Below are 18799 nucleotides of genomic sequence, written 5' to 3' on the forward strand. Positions count from 1 at the left end.
CTTGAAAAAGGGGAACTCTGAGCGTGGCGAGAAAACTGTCCCAGGGCGCGGGAAATGTGGGAGGCCCCTTGGTAAGGGGCCCGAAATCCTGGGGCTGGGGAAGGGGATGATCGGGGTTTCCTGGCCCCCCCGTTTTCTTTTTTTAAACCGCTTTGCAAACCCAAGCAGCTTCAAATCAAACTCAAGAAAATAGGTCACCGGGCAATTCCCCTAGGGGACCCCCCCAAGGTGGGGCTGGGGGAAGGTCCCCTTTTGGGTTCGGGGGGGGCCCTTTTCCTTCGGGGGGCCCTTTCCCCGGGGTTTGACCTTTCCGGGGCCCCGGAAGGGCTAAAGGTGGGGGGAAAAGGGTAACAAATTTGGGGGAAGGGAAGGGTAACCAAAACCCCCGGGGGGAAGGCCACTTTTCCGGGCCCCCCTTGGGGTTGGGGCTTGGTGGTGGGAGGGAAAGGGGGCAAAAGGGAACCTTTAGGGGCCGGTTCAAAGGGGGGGGTGCCCACGTCCCTCGGGTTTCAACCTTGGCCGGGGGGATTCCGGTAAAAGGGGCCCTTCCCGGGGGCCCGGGGTTGCCGGGGGCCCCAAAGGACCCCTGGGGCAAAGTTTTTGGGGGGTTCCCAACCCACCCCCGGGAGTCAGGGGGGTCCCCTTTAAAGGGGGGGTTGGGAAGTGGGTACCCCGGGAAACCCGCGGGCCAAGGGGCCTTGGGGGAAAGGGGCCCGAAACCCAAAAACCTTTCCCTTTCCCCCGGGTTTCCCCGGGCCCCGAAACCTTTTGGGGGTAAGCTTGTTTGGAATGCAAGGTGGAGGCCATGGGGGGGCCCCCATACCCGCCGGGGAAAGTGGGAAAACTGGGGCTTGGGAAAACCTATGGTGGGGGGTTTTGGAATTAAATTTCGCCCCCCTGGGGGGATCACTTCCCCCGGCCCCAAAAAACCAGGGGGAAAACTGGTTGCCCCGGGGTTTTCCCCGGGGGGGCATTGGGGTGGGGGGCACCCCTCCAAACGGGTGCCAGGGGGAAAGGTTTTGGAATTGGGCGTGGGCGGGGCCCATGGGGCCAAAGGGCCCCCCGGCCCCCCCTTGGCCCCAGGGAGGGCCCCCGGGGGAAATTTTTGGCTGGGGCAACTTGGTTTTTTTTTTTGGGCCTTGACAAAAAATTTTTTTTTTTGAACCCCCGGGGGGGGGATTTTAAGGGGCTTTGGTCAAAACCTTGGGGAAAAAAAAGGGGGGGAAAACCCCCTGGTGGGGGGAGGGAAAACGGGGGGGGGGGGAAGATGGGGGCCCCTTTTGGCCTTCCCAAAGTGGTCGGGGCCTGGTTTTTGGCCAAAAAGGTAGGTTCGGGGCTGAGGGGGGGGACCCGGGGCCCCTTTGGGGGCCCCCGGGGGACAGGGCCCTTAGAATCCGGTTTTGGTCAAAAACCCCTTTTTTTTTTTTTTAAAAAAAAAAAAAAAAAAGAATTTTTTAAAAAAATGGCGTGGAGAAAAAAAGAGGGGCCCTTTCCCAAGGGAGGCCGATTTCCAAAACCGGGGCGGGCCTTGAATTTGGGCGGAAAAATTGGGCCCGCGTGTGCGCTGGGAAAAAGTTGTTGGCCCGGCAAAGGGGAAAATTTGGGTTTAAATTAAAAGTTTTGGGGCTAATTTTTTTGGAGGGAAAAGGGCCGCTGGTAAAGCTTTAAAACTTTTTGTGGGAAGGGGCCCCCAATCCGAGAGGTCCTCGGGGAGCCCAAAATTTGGTTGGCTTTTTTGTGGGGCCGTTCCCGGGGAATTTTTCTAGGTTGTGTGCCAGGGGCCGTAACCTAAGGTGCAAACCGAGAAAAAACCGGCCAACCACGGAAAAAAGGCCAGCCATCCCAATAAAAGGAACCTCTTTTTACGCTGCCCAATAAAAAAAAAGGTTTTTTAAAAAATTTAGGGACAAGTGGGTTTTTTTTAATTTTTTTAAAAGGGAAAGGGTTTCTTTTAGTTTTTTAAAAAAGGGGAAAAACCTTTTTAAACTTACCCCCGCCTCTCTTTTCCCCTTTTTTTTCCCGGGGGGCCTCCTTTTTCTTTCCCCCCCCCTTTTCCCCCCCCCGATCCGGAACTCCCCTTCCTTAAAAATTTCCCTTTTTTTCCCCCTCTTTCGTGGGGTGTGGGAGCGGGCCAATTGGGGCCACAAAAAAGGGGGGGAAAAAAGGTGAAAAAAAATTTAAAAAGGTACCTGAGAGGGTTTTGGGGAGGAAATCGGGGAAAAAAACCCCAATATACCGGGCCCCCCCCCGGGGGGAAAAACCCCCCAAAGAAAATAGAAAAAAAACCCCGGGGAATAAAAAATTTTTGGGTTTTTTAAAAAACTGATTTAAAAAAAATTTTTCCTTTTGTTAAAAGAATTTTTTTGCCCCTATTTCTATTTTTTTAAATTTTTTTTAAAGGGGGAAAACCAAACCTTCTGAAAAGGGGGGGTTAAGGGAAACTCCTGGTTTTTCTCCTTGGAAAAAAGGTTTAAAAATATAATAAGGGGAAACCATGAGAAATTTTTTGTTTTTAATTTAACTTTTTAAAACCAAAACTTTTCTTTTTTTAAACCTTTCTTTTTCCCTTGTAATTTTAAACTTTTTTTCCCCTTTATTGCTTTTTTCTAAATGTTTAGTTTGCTTTTTTCCCAAACCCGCCCCCCCCAATTTTTTTAGAAATTAGTTTTAACTTCCCTTGTTTTTTTAAAATTAAAAAAAGTTTTTTTTTATTTTTTGTTCCTTTTCGATTACCTTTTCCCCTTTTTTTTTACCTTTTTTTTTATTTTTATTTTATTAAAATTGTTTCCCCTTTCCTACCCCCTTGTTTTTAAAGACACCCCAAAAATTTTTAATAAAAATATTTTTTATTTTTACCCCTTTATTTTTAAAAATTTGCTTGTTTTTATTTTTATTTTTTCCTTTACCTTTTCCTAAAAAAAAGGAATTTTGTTTCCGGGCCCCATTTTCCCCCCTTTTTAAATTCTTTTGAAATCTTTTAAAAAAAATTTTCCTCCCTTTCTCAAGTCCCAAATGGACCTTGTTTTTTTCTTCCTTTTTTTAATACTTTTTTTCTTGTCCCTTTGCCCCCCAAATTTTAAATTTTTCCTTTGGAATAACCTCTCTCTCTCTCTCTCTTTCTCTTTTCCATCTAACTTTGTTATTTTCTTCCAAATTTTCCTACCCTTCCCCCCCTTCCCCTAATTCCCCAATTCTCTTTCTTTGTCCTATTCCTCTTCCCTCCTATTTTCTCTCTCTTCCTCTTCCCCCCACCCCCCGCTCTCTCTCTCAACACCAGTCTCTTCTTGCCCCTTTTCCATTCTCTTTCTTCTCTTCTTTTTCCCCCCCTTTTCCGCGCTCTCTCTTTTCTCTAAAAACCCCCCCCCAACCCTTCCCCCACTCTCCTTTTTTTTTTTCTATTTTTTTTTTCTCTCTCCTCTTTTTCTTTTCTCTGCTTTTGGGTTCATCCCCCTTTCCTTCCCAATTCTCTTTTTTTTTTCTCCCTCTCTCTCCTTGTCTCTCAAAAACTCTCTCCTTCCCCCTTTCCCCCCCCTTTTTATCTCTATTTATGCCCCCTTTACTTCTTTCTCCACTATCTATTTTTTTCCCTCTCTCACTTCTATCTCCTCCTTCCCCTGTCCCCCTTTTCCCTGTCCCCCTTTCTCTTCCATTCTCTTCCTTTTGTCTCTCCCCCAAATCTCTAAATTTCTTTTCTCCCCTTTCCCTCTTGACCCCTCACTCTCTCTTTCAAAACCCCCCCCCCTTTTCCCTCCCTTCTCTTTTTCCCCAACTTTCTCAAACAAAATTTTACTTCTCCCCCTCTTTTTTCTTCACGAACACAATCTCTCCCCTTTTCTTTTTTCCCCCCCTCCCCCCTCCTGCCCCTTCATCCCCTTTCTTTTTCCCTCCTTAACTCTTGTCCTCTCTTCCTCTCTCTCTCTCTCTCTTTTTCCGGGGGGTCCTTTTCCTCTCTCTCTCTCTCCCTCTCTTCCCCCCTCCTCCCTCCCTCTTGCCCCCCTTCTCTCTCTTTTCTGTCCATCCTTTAGTGGACAAAAAAAAAGAAAATAGAGAGTGAAACAGAAGAAAAAGAAAATGAGAGAAGGAAAAGGAGAGAGAGAGAGAGGGGAGAAAGAGAGAGAGAGAGGGGAGAGGGGGAGAGAGGGGGGGGGGGGAGGGGAGGTTAAACCCAATTGGAGAAAACCCAAGAAAGAGAGCGGAGTGGGAAAATAAACTTGGGAAAGACCCAAGAGAGGTGAAAGGGAGAGAAGGGAGGGAAAGGAAGAGGGAGAGGGAGGGAGGGAGTACAGAGAGAGGGGAGTGAGGGGGGGGGGGCTAGGGGCCGGGATTTGGGGGGGGGGGGAAAGGTGGAAGAGGCCCCCGAGGGGAAGGGGTTAAATAAAAAGATGGGGAGATAAAAAAAATGGGAAAAAAGAGAGGGATAAACAAAAAAGAGAAGGAAAAGGAAAGAAAGAGGAAAGGAGACAGACAGACATATAAAACAAAAAAATAAAGAGAGAAAGGGATAGAAAAGGATGGGGGAGAAAAAGGTGGGAAAAAAGAAATATATAAAAAAGGAGAGAAGGAAAGAGAGAGGGGTGGGGGGAAATGAGGTAGGGGCGCCCCGAGAGGGGAGGGAGAGAGGGGAAAAGAGAGAGGGGGGGAGGAGGGGGAAAGAAAAATGAGAGAGAGAGAGAAAGAGAGAAGGAACAATTTTGGGTGAGTTGACTCACGGGGCCCCCCAAACATCATTGCCCCCAATAGGGGCTACTCCCCCCTTTTCCCTTTAAATGCGGGGTTTGAACCTGTTTTTTGGGAAAGTATGAGGCTACTCGCAGAGGCAAAGAAAGGCAAAATGGAAAAAGCCCCTTCAAAAGGTTATTTTTAAATCCCCATAAGAGTACCCCCGCAAATCTGACAGTTCACTTACCAAATGGGTGGAATCTTTTGGGGGGGAAAGGGGTCTCTATCTATCTATCTTCCCTTTTTATGTATATATTATTTATATATATATATTAAATTTTATAAAATATATATTTTTCCAAAACTATTTATATATATATATATATATAATATAATTTTATATATATATATATTTAAAAATATATATATAATCATTTACCCTTTTTTTTTTCGAAAAATAAGACTTGTTACAAGGGGCTTTGATATTTTTTGTTTCCCCCAAAATCATAACCCCCCCCCCCTCTCCCTCCTTTCTTCTGTCCGTCTCTGAAATGGGTTGTTTTGGCTCTTTTTGTCTGTATGTCCCGGCTGTCTGTTTTTTGTGACTCTCTCTTTTCTTTGTATGTTTGTCTTTTTTTGTCTCTCCGTTGCTCTCTGGGCCCAAACTCTTTGTCTTTTCCCCTCTTCTTTTTTTTCTTGGGGTTTCTCACCCCTGCTTTTGTGTATCTCTATGCTGTCTGGCTTTTCTGTGTAGGGGTGGGGGTCTTCCCCTCTCTTCTCTCCTTCTTTTCTCTTCCCATTTTGGTTTTTTCCCTTTTTTTCCCCCCCTCTCCCTTCCCCTCTCTCCCCCTTTCCCAATTTTATCAAAATATGTTAGGTTTCCCAAAAAGTGAAAACATTAAATTGGCTTTGATATTTAAAATATGTTTCCCCTGAAACCCCTAACCCTTCCATTTTTTTTTTACACTCTAAAGCACTCCTTTTTGGATGTTTTTTGTCAAATTTTTTTATTTTAAAATTTTTTGGGGAGGGGGGGGGGGTTTTTTAAAGAAATTAAAGGGGTTGTATCTATACAGAAATTGGAAAAGAGAATTTTAAAACATCCTACATAATATAACCAAATTAAAAAAACCCCCTCTTTTCCATGATAAATGAATCAATAAAGGGGACATTCTTGTACTCGTGGGCAAATTTCTGTAAACAATCCTGTAAAGGCCCCCTTTAAATTTTTTCCCCCCATAAACTTTTCGAAAAGCCTTTTCTCTTAAAGCCTGGTTTTAAAGAAAGAATGAAGTATATTTGATTTTTCCCCCCAGTGAAACTGATATTTGCCCCTTCCTTTTCCAAACATTGCATTTCCCCCAAGTCTCAATTTCCCTCCTTTTATAGTGTGGGAAAAGCTTTGTTGGGAAAAAGGGCGAGATAAAGTGGCAAAACTCGGGTATTTTTTGCCAAATTTGGGTGGGGTCGAATACTTCCCGCCAAAAGACAATTTTCACGAGAAACCCAAAAACCTGTGACAAACCCCCAAAGATTCTATTGGGTTTACTAAATTTTTACTTGTTTGTGTGTGGGTCAAAGTATTTTCCCTTTGGAACCGGTTAAATATAGTAGGTTTTTTTCCCGTCGACGTGGAATATCCTTTTTCAACCCCACGACCCCTTATCTCTCCTCTCTCTCCTCTCTCTCTCTCTCTCTCTCCCCTCTCTCTCTCTCTCTCTCTCTTTTCTCTTTTCCCCTTTTCTTCTTCTCTGTCGCCCGTTGTCTCTCTCTCTCTCTCTTTCCTGTCGACTCGTTTTTTTCTCTCTCCCCTTTTGTCGCCCCCTTTTTTCTCTCCCCCCCCCCCCTCTCTCTCATCTCTTTTTTATGTTTGTCTATTTTTTCTCTCTTTGCTCTCTGGTCCTCAATTCCCTTTTTCTCTCCCTTTTTCTGTCCCGTCCCTCTCTCTCTCCTCTTTCTCTCTCTCTTTTTCTTTCTCTCTTTGTCCCACCCGTTGTTTTTTCCCCCCCCCCCTCTTTTCTCTTTCTCAATCCGTTATTTCTATCTCTCTTTCTCTTTTGTCGACCCCTTGGGGTTTTCTTTTCCCCCCCCCTCTTTTCTCTCTTCTCGTCCGTTGTTTCCTTCTCTCTCTCTCCTCCCCGTCTCTCCTTTTTCTCCACCGGGGCCTTCTCTCTCTCTCACTCCCTCTCTCTTTTCTCCTTCTCTCTCTTTTCCCTCCTCCTGTCTCTCTCTTCTCTCCTCGTTTTCGGGTCTCTCTCCTCCCCCTCTCTCTTTTCGCTTTTTCTCTCTCTTTCTTTCTCTCTCCCGTCCCTCTCCTCTCTCCTTTTCACCACTCACTTTACCACTTCACTTTCCCCCACCCCACTTAACGTCAACCTCACTCTTCTCTCTCTCCCTCTCCCCTTTTCCTCTCCCCTCTTTCCCGTGTTTGGGGGTTTTTTGTGTGTTTGGGTGGTGTGGTGTTTGGTGTGTGTGTTTGTTTGTGGTGGTTTTGTGTCTTTGTGTCGGTCCGCCCTCTCTCTTCCCCTCCTTTTCTCTCTCTCTCCTCTCTCCTCTCTCTCGGTCTCTCTCTCTCTCTCTCTCGTTCCGCGTCTTGCTCTGTTTGGTTGTTCCCGTTTGCCTCTTCCTTTTTTTCGAACTTTTTTTTCTCTTCTCTCTCTTTGTCGACCCGTTGTTTTTTTTTTCTCTCTCTCTCCTCTCCCCCTTCCTCCCTCTCCCTCCCTCCCCCCTCTCCCCCCCTCCCTCCTGTCTCTCTCCCTTTCCCCCAAATTTAAACCCCCCCCCCTCGGTCCCCTTTCCCAATCTTTTTTCTTTCTTTCTTATCCCCCCTCCACCTGTCTCTCTTTTGTTTTTTTTCCCCCCATGTCCCCTTATTCTTTTCTCTCTCTCTTTTCTCTTTTCCCTTTTTCCATTTCTCTTTTTTCACTTTCTTTTTTTTCTTTCCCCTTTTTTCTTTTCCCCTTTCCCCACCCCTCTCCTCTCCCTCCTAAATTTTTTTCTTTTTTTTTTCCCCTTTTCCCACCCTTCTTCCCCCCTCCCTTTCCCCCCCTTCCTCTCCCCCCTTTCCTTGCTCTCTTTCTCCCCTTTATTCTTTTCCCTTTTAAATTTACCCCTTTGTCCTTTTTTACTTCCTTTTTACCTATCTTTCTCTTTTTCCCTTTCCCCCCTCCCCCCTTTTCTCTCCCACCCTCTCTCTCTCTCTACCCTTTCCCGCCCCTTTGGCTATTTTTAAAAAAAGTACGCAATTTTTTTATATCAGAAAAATTAAGGTTTTAGAATAAATTTTTCACCATAATTTAAAAAAAAAAAACTGTTTTAAAAACCATTGGGATTTTGATCTCTCCTCTCTTTTCTTGCTCTCTCTCCTTTCCTTTTCCCCAAACCCCACCTCCACCATCTCCCTCCCCCCCCCTCTTTTAGGGTCGACCCCCGTTTATCCTAAAGTCAATCAAATCCCGGGGGGCAATAAAAGTAATTTAAAAAACTCCGCTCACCTTCCCGGCCCCCCACAGGCACGGATAAAGGAAATAAAAAAGTTTAAGTAAGGTGGCAACTTTCCCCGGTGGTGCCCGTGCGTGGCACCCTTTGGGCCTTGTATTTGCATTTGGGGGTTTGTGGAGGGGGGGCTTTTTTTGCATCGTAGCCCTTCCCCCCTGCAAACCCCTTTTTTGCAAAGTGAAAACGGGCCTCCCGGCCGGGGAAAAATCACCCGCAGGCCCCCAAAAACCCTGTTTTTCTCGCAAGTGAGGGGGTCCCCCCCACGCCTACGATGACCCTGCCCAAAAATTTGGGATTTTTCCAAAAAAATTATTTTTTTTTTATATTGTTTTTTTGAAAATTTCTCCCCAAAGATTTTTAAAGTCCAAAGACATAATTTTTTTCATTTTGAAAAATATATATAATTTTTAAAATATATATATATATATATATAATTTTGTATAAAATTTTATAATTTTACCTTATTTTATATATACATAAAATTATATATATATATATATTATATATATTTTTATATATTATAAAATATTTTGTCGATCACTGAGGGCCACTGATTAAATTAAAAACCTTTGAAAAGATTTTTTCTTTTTTTTTTTTTTATTAATTTTTATTATTTTTTTATCTCGTATCTAAAGTATTTTATGTTTTCTCGTCTTTTTCCCTTTTTTTTCATGGGGGTTTTTTTACGAGCCCCTTAATTTTTAATAAATTTTCTAATTTCCCCATGATTTTTTAAAAATTTTTTTATTTTATATATCCGCTTTAATTAAAAACATTTTCACGTTTTGAGATTTGTCTCATTCATTCAAAAAAAGTCCCCTTTCCCCGTCCCACAAGTGACCCCGGGGAGCAAAAAGGGCAAACAAGAGGGGGGGTTTTTTTTAGGGGGTCTGCCTCGCTGACAAATCCCGAGGAAGCCGGAAAAGGGGTTTCCCCGTCAAGCTAAATTTTTCGTGGGGGGTTGTTTTTTAAAAATAGGAAATGAGACTCTTTTTCAAGGCTTTTTTCGGCCCAAATGACCAAAATGAGCAGTGCTTAATTTTCCCTTTCTGTTCAGGATTTTATTATAAAAAAAAAAGGGGTTTTTTTTTGTCTTATTCCAAATTCTGTTTTTACTCTTTTATCATTCAAATTTTTTTGCCTTATTGTATTGGGCTATTAAGTGTAAATATTTTATGTTTTTCCCCCTCGTTTTGGGTTTTTTTTTCCTCAATGTTTCTCTTTTCTCTCTCTCTTTTCTTTTTTTCTGACTAAAGTGTCCCTTTTTTGTGGGGTTTCCTCTCTGTGGCCTCTCTCCCCTAAAATAGGTACTAATTAAAACACAAAACAATTGGTGTGTGTAAATATTTTAAAAATATATATAATTTTTTATAGGGAGGGGTGCCCTTTAAAGGGGCAGAACGCTCCACTCACGTACCCTACATGAGGGTGTAACAGGAAATAAGGTTAATGAAAACCGGAAACCCCCAAAACGATTTAAAGGGGAACCTAAACCCTAACTTCAAAGGGGATTAAAAGTTTTTCAAATTAAACCCTAACCCGGGAAACATTAAACATTTATGTGTTTGCCCTGCACAAACCCGACTAAACCTTTTGGTCGTTTATGGCGCAAACATAGCAGAAATTTGGCAAATTAAGTTTATTTTTCTAACAAAGAAACGGAAAATGGAAATCATTAAAACCCAAACCCAAGGGTCGGTCCCTCCTCTCCTCTCCAATACAGGCGACTGGAAAAGAACGGGCCCCACCTTAGGCATCACCCAGGTTAATGACCGCGGGAAAAGGGTTTAAAGCAATCAAAGACCGTAAAACCAAAACTTATCAATGACCGTAAAACCAAAATTTTTAGCACACACCTGGGGGACTCCCTTTCCCCCTTTTCTCTGAAAACCCTATGGGCCCGGTACCACAAAATGATCCCCCCCCCACCCTCTTCCCCTCCCCCACCAAACCCCCCCTTCCAAAATACCCTCCCACCCCCGGGACCGCAATATTTATACTTTTACCGTTCAAAAATTAACCCAGTTACACACACGAGTGACACCCCTCCTAAAGAAAAAGAGGCAATCATAACCAACCCAAAGCCGGTGTCCCCAGATACCCTTTTCCCCCTCCACCCCCGCCCCCCCCCAAAATTCATCGGGTTTTAAATTGTACTGGATCGGGGAATTGCCCCTGTTAAAAGACGATGGGCCAAAACCCCCCCTAATTTAAAGGAAAAAATCATAATTTCCCCCAAAAATTGGGCCCGGTGTCCCCAGTTGAAACCCCCCACCACCCCCCTCTTCCAAAACCCTCCCAACCCCCCCCCGCCAAAATTCATTTATGTTTAAACTTGTACCCGGATCCCAGAATTGACCCCTTTTTTTACGCATGATCATCCCTCCCCAAAACTAATCCCCTAAAAGTCCCTCTAATGATGTCTAAAAACCGTGACCAACCCCTCCTAATTTAATGAGACAAACATAATCCAACCCCCAAAGCCGGGGGTCCCGTTTACCCCCCAAAAACCCCCACCCTCTTCCTCCCCCCCACCCCCCCACCCCCGCAATTTCATCATGTTTAATTTGTACCCGGATCGAGAATTGACCCCCCGTTTTCAGACAATGATCATCCCTCCTAAAAATTTAAACATAAACCATAAAGGGCCCTCTAATGAAAGTCTAAAACACCCCCCTAAAAGGGGTTTCCTCTCCCCCCTCCCCCCCTCCTCCCCCAAAACCCAAACCCTTTCCTTTCCCTTTCCCCCACCGCCCCTGCCCCCATTCCCCCTAAACCCAAAAAACAATAATATTAAAAAAAAAAGCAAACAAACCCCAAACACCCCTTTCCCAAATTAAAGAATAAAACACCCTTCACTGGTGCGAGTGATCACCCCTCCTAATTTTAAGGGTGCAATCAAATCCAACCCAATACCAGGTGTCAAATTTATTTACCCACCTCCCTCCCTTTAACCCCCCCCCCCCCCACACCCGCCCCCTAATATTCATCGTGTTTGAACTTGTAACCCGGACGAAATTGACCCCCTTTTACAAAACAGTGACCACCCCTTCCCCAAAGAAAAAAACGTCATAATCCCAAAAACCCTGGCGTCCTCCCCCCCCCCCCCACCCCCATCAGGTCGGTCCCCACAAAAGGTCTGCTATGACCAATAATTCCGTTTCCCTCCCTCGCCGCGACAAGGGTAAAATCATTAACTGAAAAAAAATTATAAACGCGGTGTACATATATACTTTTTTTTTTTCTATTTCCCCACACACATATTTTCGTCAATCCCGTATATGGTGTAACGAGGGGGAAGGAGAAGAACCCCGTGTTGCCAATTGTCTTTTAATGTCACCACCAAACCCCTCCTCTTCCCCTCCAAATCATATTCTGTTTTTTTCTAAAGAAATATCACTGGTTTTTTTTCTGTGTTTGCTAACGAAATTTTTAACTAATTTGTGAAAGAAAGAAAAATTTTGGGTAGATCATCTTCACCGGGGGGCACTCCGGATGTTTGATTTGGGCAAAGTGTCAGGAACCCCAAATTTGTGCGATAATTAGAGCTGTCTGGAAGATAAGTCTTTTGGCTCGATCGGGGATTCCCCCCCTTTTAAATTTACGGGCTTTCCCCCAGTGGATTACGGAACTTAACCCCTTTTCTTCATTGCGGGGGATATCTCCCAGGGGGCGATGATTTATTATTTGTATTGTTGTGGGGTTTTTTTTTCCCTTGAAAATGTTTTTTTCTTCCTGGGTATTTTTTCCCCCACAGTTTTAACTACCAAACGCCCAACAGGGCCCTTTTTAAAAAACCATTGGGGGGCAATATTTTTCCCTGCGGGGAACTACTGATATTTTTGGGGGGGTGGGTTGGAAAGGATAAAAAAAATATAGTTTTTTGAAAAGGGTCATGAATTCTTGTTTGTACTTTTTTTATACTCTCAAACTTACACAAACATACGGCCCAAGGGCGATAAAAACCAAAAACCCCGGCTTAAAATTTCTCTGTAAATGTAAAAGCAAAAAAACCCAAATTTTCCTACTTTTGCACGTTTCATACTTTAAAAACAAAGGTTTTTTTACCTACTAGATTTTAAAAGACGCTGGTTTTTTATTTCAAAAACCAAAGGTTTCCCCCAAAGACGGGTTTTCCCCCTTTGTATTTAACCCCGAACACCTAATTATCTACCAACTAGAAACACTTGCCCATATTTAAACTAATTGTTTGAACTTGTAACTGCTCGACAAATGGCCGTGTTACGGCGGTGATCACCCCTCCCTAAACAATAACAAAACTGCACAAGGGAAAAAAACCCAACCGCAGGACGGAAGAAGTCAGTCCAGGGAATGACCAAATTTTAAGGTGTTGACCCCCGAACCCGGTGAAACCTTCCTTTCCCCTTTCCCACCCCCCTGTCCCACATTCCTCCATACCCCCCTTACAAACCATAATAGTTTAAAAAAAAGGGAACAAAAAAACAATCCCAGTCCCAATCCCGCTTAATGGGGATAATACAACCCTTCATGAAATGTTACAGGTGAGTGATCACACCTATAGCTAATGAAGTGACACGATCAAAAGTAGCCCCATTCTTGTCGCTTTACGAAACCCCCCCCATCATCCTTCCCCCCCCTCCCCCCATATGCCTTTATTATGACTCCCCAAGCTTTCACAAACACACGTCCTAAAGGGGCCCCATAACACAAAAAACAATTTTTAAATCTCTGTTTTAAAAAGTAAAAACGATAAAAAATATTTCATACTTTGGGACGTTTTCATACTTATAAAACCCAACAGGTTAAAATTTCCCAATAGACTGAAAAACCTGGTCTGATTCCCTTTTTGAGAGCCTGAATAGTTTTTTCGGTATACCCCAAGGTCAAAGACGGGGTTTCCCCCCCATTTTTTACGGGGCCTGAAAAACCTGATTATCTACCCAAATAGCGTCACCCCCTGTCCCACGTTTTTTACTCAAATTTTTTTTTTGCTAAATTTAACCCCAAAACAATGCAGTAATTTTCCCAAAATGTTTTTCCCGCCGCATTTTTTCGATGTTTTTACAAACACAATGCAACCCTTTGGGAAAAATATTTTTAAATTTTTTTTTAAACCCATAGGGAAACTATTACAGACCCCAGCGTATCCTTCCCTAAAGTTTCCTAACAATACAAAAACCCCCCGTTTTATTTATGATACGGGACAGAAGTGGGGCTAGCTCTTTAGCAATTTACTCCCCCTAATCGAAATTTTCTAAAAGTACCCGCACAAAGTATATAGGAAAAAAAACGATGCAACGGTAACAAATATTGTTTGCGGGTTCCCCACCACTTATTAAGTAATACATACAAAAATTTTTTTTTTTTAAATCTTTTACAAAGAGGAAAAAAATCTTTAATTTGACAACCCGAATAAAACTTGCTACCCGACCTCTTCCACCTTTTCTGAAAAACTTGATATAACAAGGGATGCCAAAAGAAAAAAACATCCTTTACCCATAATTTTTTTTACTATGCCACCTTTGTTTTTTTTCAAGGGGACTAAAAATGTTAAAGGGCCCATGTAAAATATTTTATCTTCAAGAAAACAAAAAAAGGGAAGCTTTGGAATTTTAAATTTTTTAAACACATTTTCCCTTTTAGCAATTGACTCTTTTCAAAACCCAAAAACTTTTATAAAATAATTAAAAAAAAGGTTTAAAATTAAAAAAAACCCTCATGATATAATGCTTTTTATATTGTTTTACATACTGGGGCAAAGACACCCCACAAATTTGCCTAAAGCAGAGTTTTTTGGGCCAGGGGTACTTTTTCCAAGGGGGTTAAAAAAATCATGGGACCCCGATGCGAAGAAACTTTGGGAGACACCTGTGTTTTCCAACTGATGCATTTTTTTTTTTTCTTTTTTCTTAAACCGAGTTTTTCAACACTTATAAAATTATATTTTTTTAAAACAAACGTTCTTTTGCAAAATTTTAAAAAATAAAGGTGCTTTCTTTTTTTGTGTGTCTACATTGATATTCTTTTTTTACTGGCCCGTAAAAATGTATAATGGCGGCAAAATACAGGCAGGAGGTAAAGTTATAGAGAAAGGGGTTTAAAATCACAGTCCCAAAAGGGGAAAAAACCGCAACCGGAAAATAAAAAAAATTTTTCTAAATGACAATTTAAAAAAAAAATTTGTTTTGGGGGAAAAAATTCCCATTACCTCATAATAAGGGAGGGGAAAAGATTCTTTTCATAACTTAGGGGAAAACAAAAATGCCCTTTTTTTCAAATACAAGGGTAATTGAAGGGATATTTTATTGAAAATGAAAATTTTTTATCTTGGGAAAAATTGGTAAGGGGTTAAAAAGTTATAGGGATTGCTATCATCCCTTTTAAAAAAAGTCTTATTTATCTAAAGAAAGCCTTCCTAAACTTGACAAAGCTCCCCGCCAATCCCTTTAAAGGGCGACCACAACAGGTATCAGGGAAAACCCCTGCTTGTCACGAGATAAAACTTTTATCGCCCTAGTAAAACCATTAATGGACGTGCGGAAATAGGAAGGAGGCGAACAATAGAGCGACACCATGGAATTTCTTTTCTCGTTCCTTTCGTGAAGAACTGCATAGTTTTAAAAAGAAAAAAACTACCATGGAAAACGCACCCTTTCAATCCTTTTTACCAAAGGGAAACCCCCATGTTCTAGATAGCTAAAAGGTTTTTGAATGCTCGCTTCATTGTTGATCTTCGTAGCACATCGGGTTTTTTCACCCCCACTCGTTCCGCTAGCTCAGGTCCCGTTCTCCCTATCAACATGCCATAATTTTTTGGCGAGGGGCCCCACCCTTCCCCCTAAATCTGCTCCTCCTCCCCCCTCCCCTCGACTAACCGCGATGCTGTATTTACCGCGAGGGTGTAAAAATGGTGTTAAACATAAATTGGGGGCTATAAATAAATTTTTTCACAACACAAATATGTATTGACATTGATTGACTTTGAATTTGGGGATGGGTTATAGCCTATCAACTTTTGGGGTTCCTTGCGGGAAAAAAACATAAAATTTGGGTAAAAGAACCCGTTTTTAAGGGGGGGTTTTTTAGTAGTTAAAAAAATAGATTACTCGTATGACTTTCAAAACACAATCAAATAGTAAAAAACATTTGCCCGCGATGATTTGTCAAAATTTTTAAAATTTCCCTCATTCATTTAAATTTTGCTTCCGCTTTCCCCCAAAAATTATTAATTTTTTTTTCCCTTCGCAGCAGAAATACCCCGGTAACAGGGCAAAGTTTTTTTTTATCAAATTTCCTTTTGTAAAAGTGGAATTTTTATTCTTACATGACAAAAAATGGGTTACCCCAAAGGGATCAAAATATTTTTTTTTTGGGTAAAAACCCTCTAACCCCTTTTTAAAAAAGGAAAAAAATAAAAAAATTTTAAACCCCCAAAAATTACATCAAATTTATGAGTAATGGGCTTATAAAAAATATACAGCTATTGCATAGTTTTTTATGCATCCTTTAATTTTTTTTTTTAAAATATTAGACTCCCTTAGGAAAAAAAATAAGTCCTATGTCACAATCCTCCGTACTTTTCCCCGGGAGACAATTTCTACGTCGGGGAATGCTGCAAAATTTTCCCCCTAAATGTGGCCCGACAAAAGGCCTTTCCCCACAATGTGGTTTCCCCTTTTTCTGGCATAGTGCCGGGGGGCTCAAACCTTGGGTTTACAAACCCTTTTACTTGGGGGTTACATTATAAACATTCACATGTAAACTGCCTACGTTTTCACCGCTTCTTCGTCGTCAAGAATATATCTCCCCGAATTTTTGGCCCGGGAGCCTTTGACAGGGACTCTATATTCCCCCACGCGCCGCACTCATCCTTTTACGCGGGTGCGCGCGCGGGGGGAAATAAAAACCCACGCGGGGCGGCGAGGGCCCGGGGGCCGGGGAGGGGGGCGGAAGGGGGGGTGGGGGGTAAACGGGGGGGGGGGCGCCTTTGAAAGGGCAACCTTACTAGAGGGGGGAAGGGGCCCTTTAAAGTTACATATTTTTCATTTTTCCCTGCGTAAAATCGTTTTGAAAAATTTAAAAAACACTCATAACCGTACCTGTCAACAATTTAAATATTTTTAATTTTTAAGGGGCTTCTTTCTCTCTCTCTCTTATATTATATATCCGCTTTTATTTTAAAAAGGGTAAACCCAAAATCTTGTATATTAGAAAAAAAGGGACCTTGTACAAAAACTGCTCCAAAGGGAAAACCGGTTTTTCCCAAATGAAAAATAACCCCTGCAAAAATTTTGCGAAAAAATATTTTTCTTGATATCAAAGAACTGTTATAAAAAAGCCCCTCCCCCGTTCCCCCCACCGCCCACCGCCCGCCCTCGCCGCCGCCGCCCACCCCGCCGCCCACGCCGGTCCGTCAGCAACAACAGACATCGGGCTATCAAATTGATCATGTCACGCTCATTAGCTATAGGTGTTATCACTCAAACCCGAAAAACTTCAGTGAAGGGCTGTATTATCTCCTTAACCGGACTTGTGGGCGGGGATTTTTTTTTGTTTGCTTCTTTTTTTTACTATTATTGGGGAAAACCAGTGTCTTTTTTATCTATTAGGGAAATTTAAACCCGTTAGTTTTTTAAGTAATTAAAAAGGCAAAGTATGAAAAAAAAAAGGGTTATCGGGGATTTACATTTCAAAAGAGACTTTTAAGCCTGTTATTTTGTGTTATCGGGCCCCCCTTAACTTTTGTTTGTGTAACTTGAGAGTCAAATAAAAAGGGTATTTTTGGGGGGGAGGGGGTGATGATGGGGGGTTGGGGTTTTGTCAGCACAATGACTCGGGGGCTATCTATTGATCGTGTCCCCGCTCTTTATTATGGGGTGATCACTCCCTTGGAAAAATTCGGAAGGGCTGTATTTTCTCCCCTTTAAACAGGACTTGTGCTGGGGGTTTGTTTTTTTGCTTCTTTTTTACTTTTATTTGGGGGGTTTAAAGGGGTATGGGGGAAAAGTGGGACAGGGCGGTAGGAAGGGAAGGAAGGATCCCTGTTCTTTGGGGCCAAAAACCCCTTTAATTTTTGGGGGATTACCCGGGCTGACTTCTATCCGTCCTGCGGTTGGGTTCTTTCCCTTTTGCAAAAATTTTTTTGTTATTGTTTTTGAGGTTTTTCACTCGCCTGTAACACGGCCTTTGTCGATTTATTACAATTCAAAAAATTTGTTATACAATTGGGGAAGTAAATGCGCTAGTTGGTAGATAAAATTTGGTGTTCAGGCGGGAATACAAGGGGAAAAACCCGTCCCTTTTACCTGGGGTTTAAAAACCTTGAAAAACCCCATTTAAAGCTCTCTAAATTTGAAGAAAACCAGCGTCCCTTTCAAATTTTATTGGGAAATTTCCTTTTTTGTTTTTTAAGTATTAAAAATTGGGAAAAGGGATGGGAATTTTGGGATTATCGCATTTACATTTACAGAGAAACTTTAAGCCTGTTTTTTTGGGGTTATCGCCTCTTTTGGGCGTTTTGTTTGTTTAAATTTGAGATCCTAATAAAATACAACCAAAAAACATGACCTTTCAATTTAAACCCAATTTTTATTATCCATCCCCACACCCCCAACCCCCAAAATCAGTAGTTTTCCAGCATGGGGAAATTGAAATGTGATGACAATACCCAGGAAGAGCACATAAAATTTAATGGGGAAACCCACCACACTACAAAAATAAATCATCGCCACCTTGAGATAAACACCGCAATGAAGAAACCGGGGTTTAATTCCGTAAACCACTGGTGGCAGACTGTCATTTAAGAGGAGGGAAAACGAAACGAGACCAAAAAACTTTTCTTCCCGACAAACTCTAAAATTTTTCGCTACATAGATTGGGTCCTGCACAATGCCCTAAACAAAAATCCGGAGGGTGCCACCCGGGGAAGATGATCTATCCAATTTTTTCTCATCATTCAACCAAAAGTTTTGAAAAACGTTAGCAAACACAGAATAAAAACCAATGATATGTCTCTTAGCAAAAAAAGAATATGATTCGGGGAGGAGGGACGGGTGGTGGTGACATTAGAGACAGTTGTGCAAGGGACGATTCTTCTCCTTCCCACTCGGGTTACACCATATACGGGATTGGAAAGCAAAATTGTGTGATTGGGAAAAAGAAAAATTTAAAAATAAAATATCGTACACCGGGGGTTTTTTTAATCCTTTTTTAGTTAATTTTTATTCTTATCCCTTTTCGCGGCGAGGGACGGAACGGGAATTATTGGGGCTTAGCAGACCTGGTTTTGGACCGACCTTTATGGGGGGGGGGGGAAGGGGGGGGGACGTTAGGGTTTTCTGAAATTTTACAGTTTTTATTCATTAGGAAGGGTGGCACTCGTCTGTTTAAAAGGGTCCAATTTTCGATCCGGGTCAAGTTCAAACACGATGAATATTGGCCCGGGGGGGGGTGTGTGGGGGGGGGAGGGGGGGGAAAGAGGGGGGTGGGGGGTTTCCCCCCCTTCCCCGTGACACCCGGTATTGGGTTGGATTATGAATTTCATCTTCTTAGGAGGGGGGATCACCGCACTTCAGTGCAGGGCTTTTATTATTCTTTAAGTAGGCTTGTGTTTGTTTTTTGCTTCTTTTTCTTTTCTATTATTGCTTTGGGTATGGGGGAT

The 18799-nt window shown here is 42.5% G+C and overlaps 1 long non-coding RNA gene across 1 annotated transcript in view; it reads right to left on the reverse strand.

Moving 5' to 3' along the window:
- Window positions 1-18799, reverse strand: part of LOC119571050 — a 53400-nt gene that overhangs the window by 17971 nt on the left and 16630 nt on the right. The window contains exon 2 of the long non-coding RNA XR_005228511.1: window positions 729-734. This is a non-coding gene — a long non-coding RNA (uncharacterized LOC119571050). The remainder of the gene's footprint in view (window positions 1-728; window positions 735-18799) is intronic.

The sequence above is a fragment of the Penaeus monodon genome, unplaced genomic scaffold (assembly GCF_015228065.2).
Source record: "Penaeus monodon isolate SGIC_2016 unplaced genomic scaffold, NSTDA_Pmon_1 PmonScaffold_49, whole genome shotgun sequence".
Lineage (NCBI taxonomy): Eukaryota > Metazoa > Arthropoda > Malacostraca > Decapoda > Penaeidae > Penaeus > Penaeus monodon.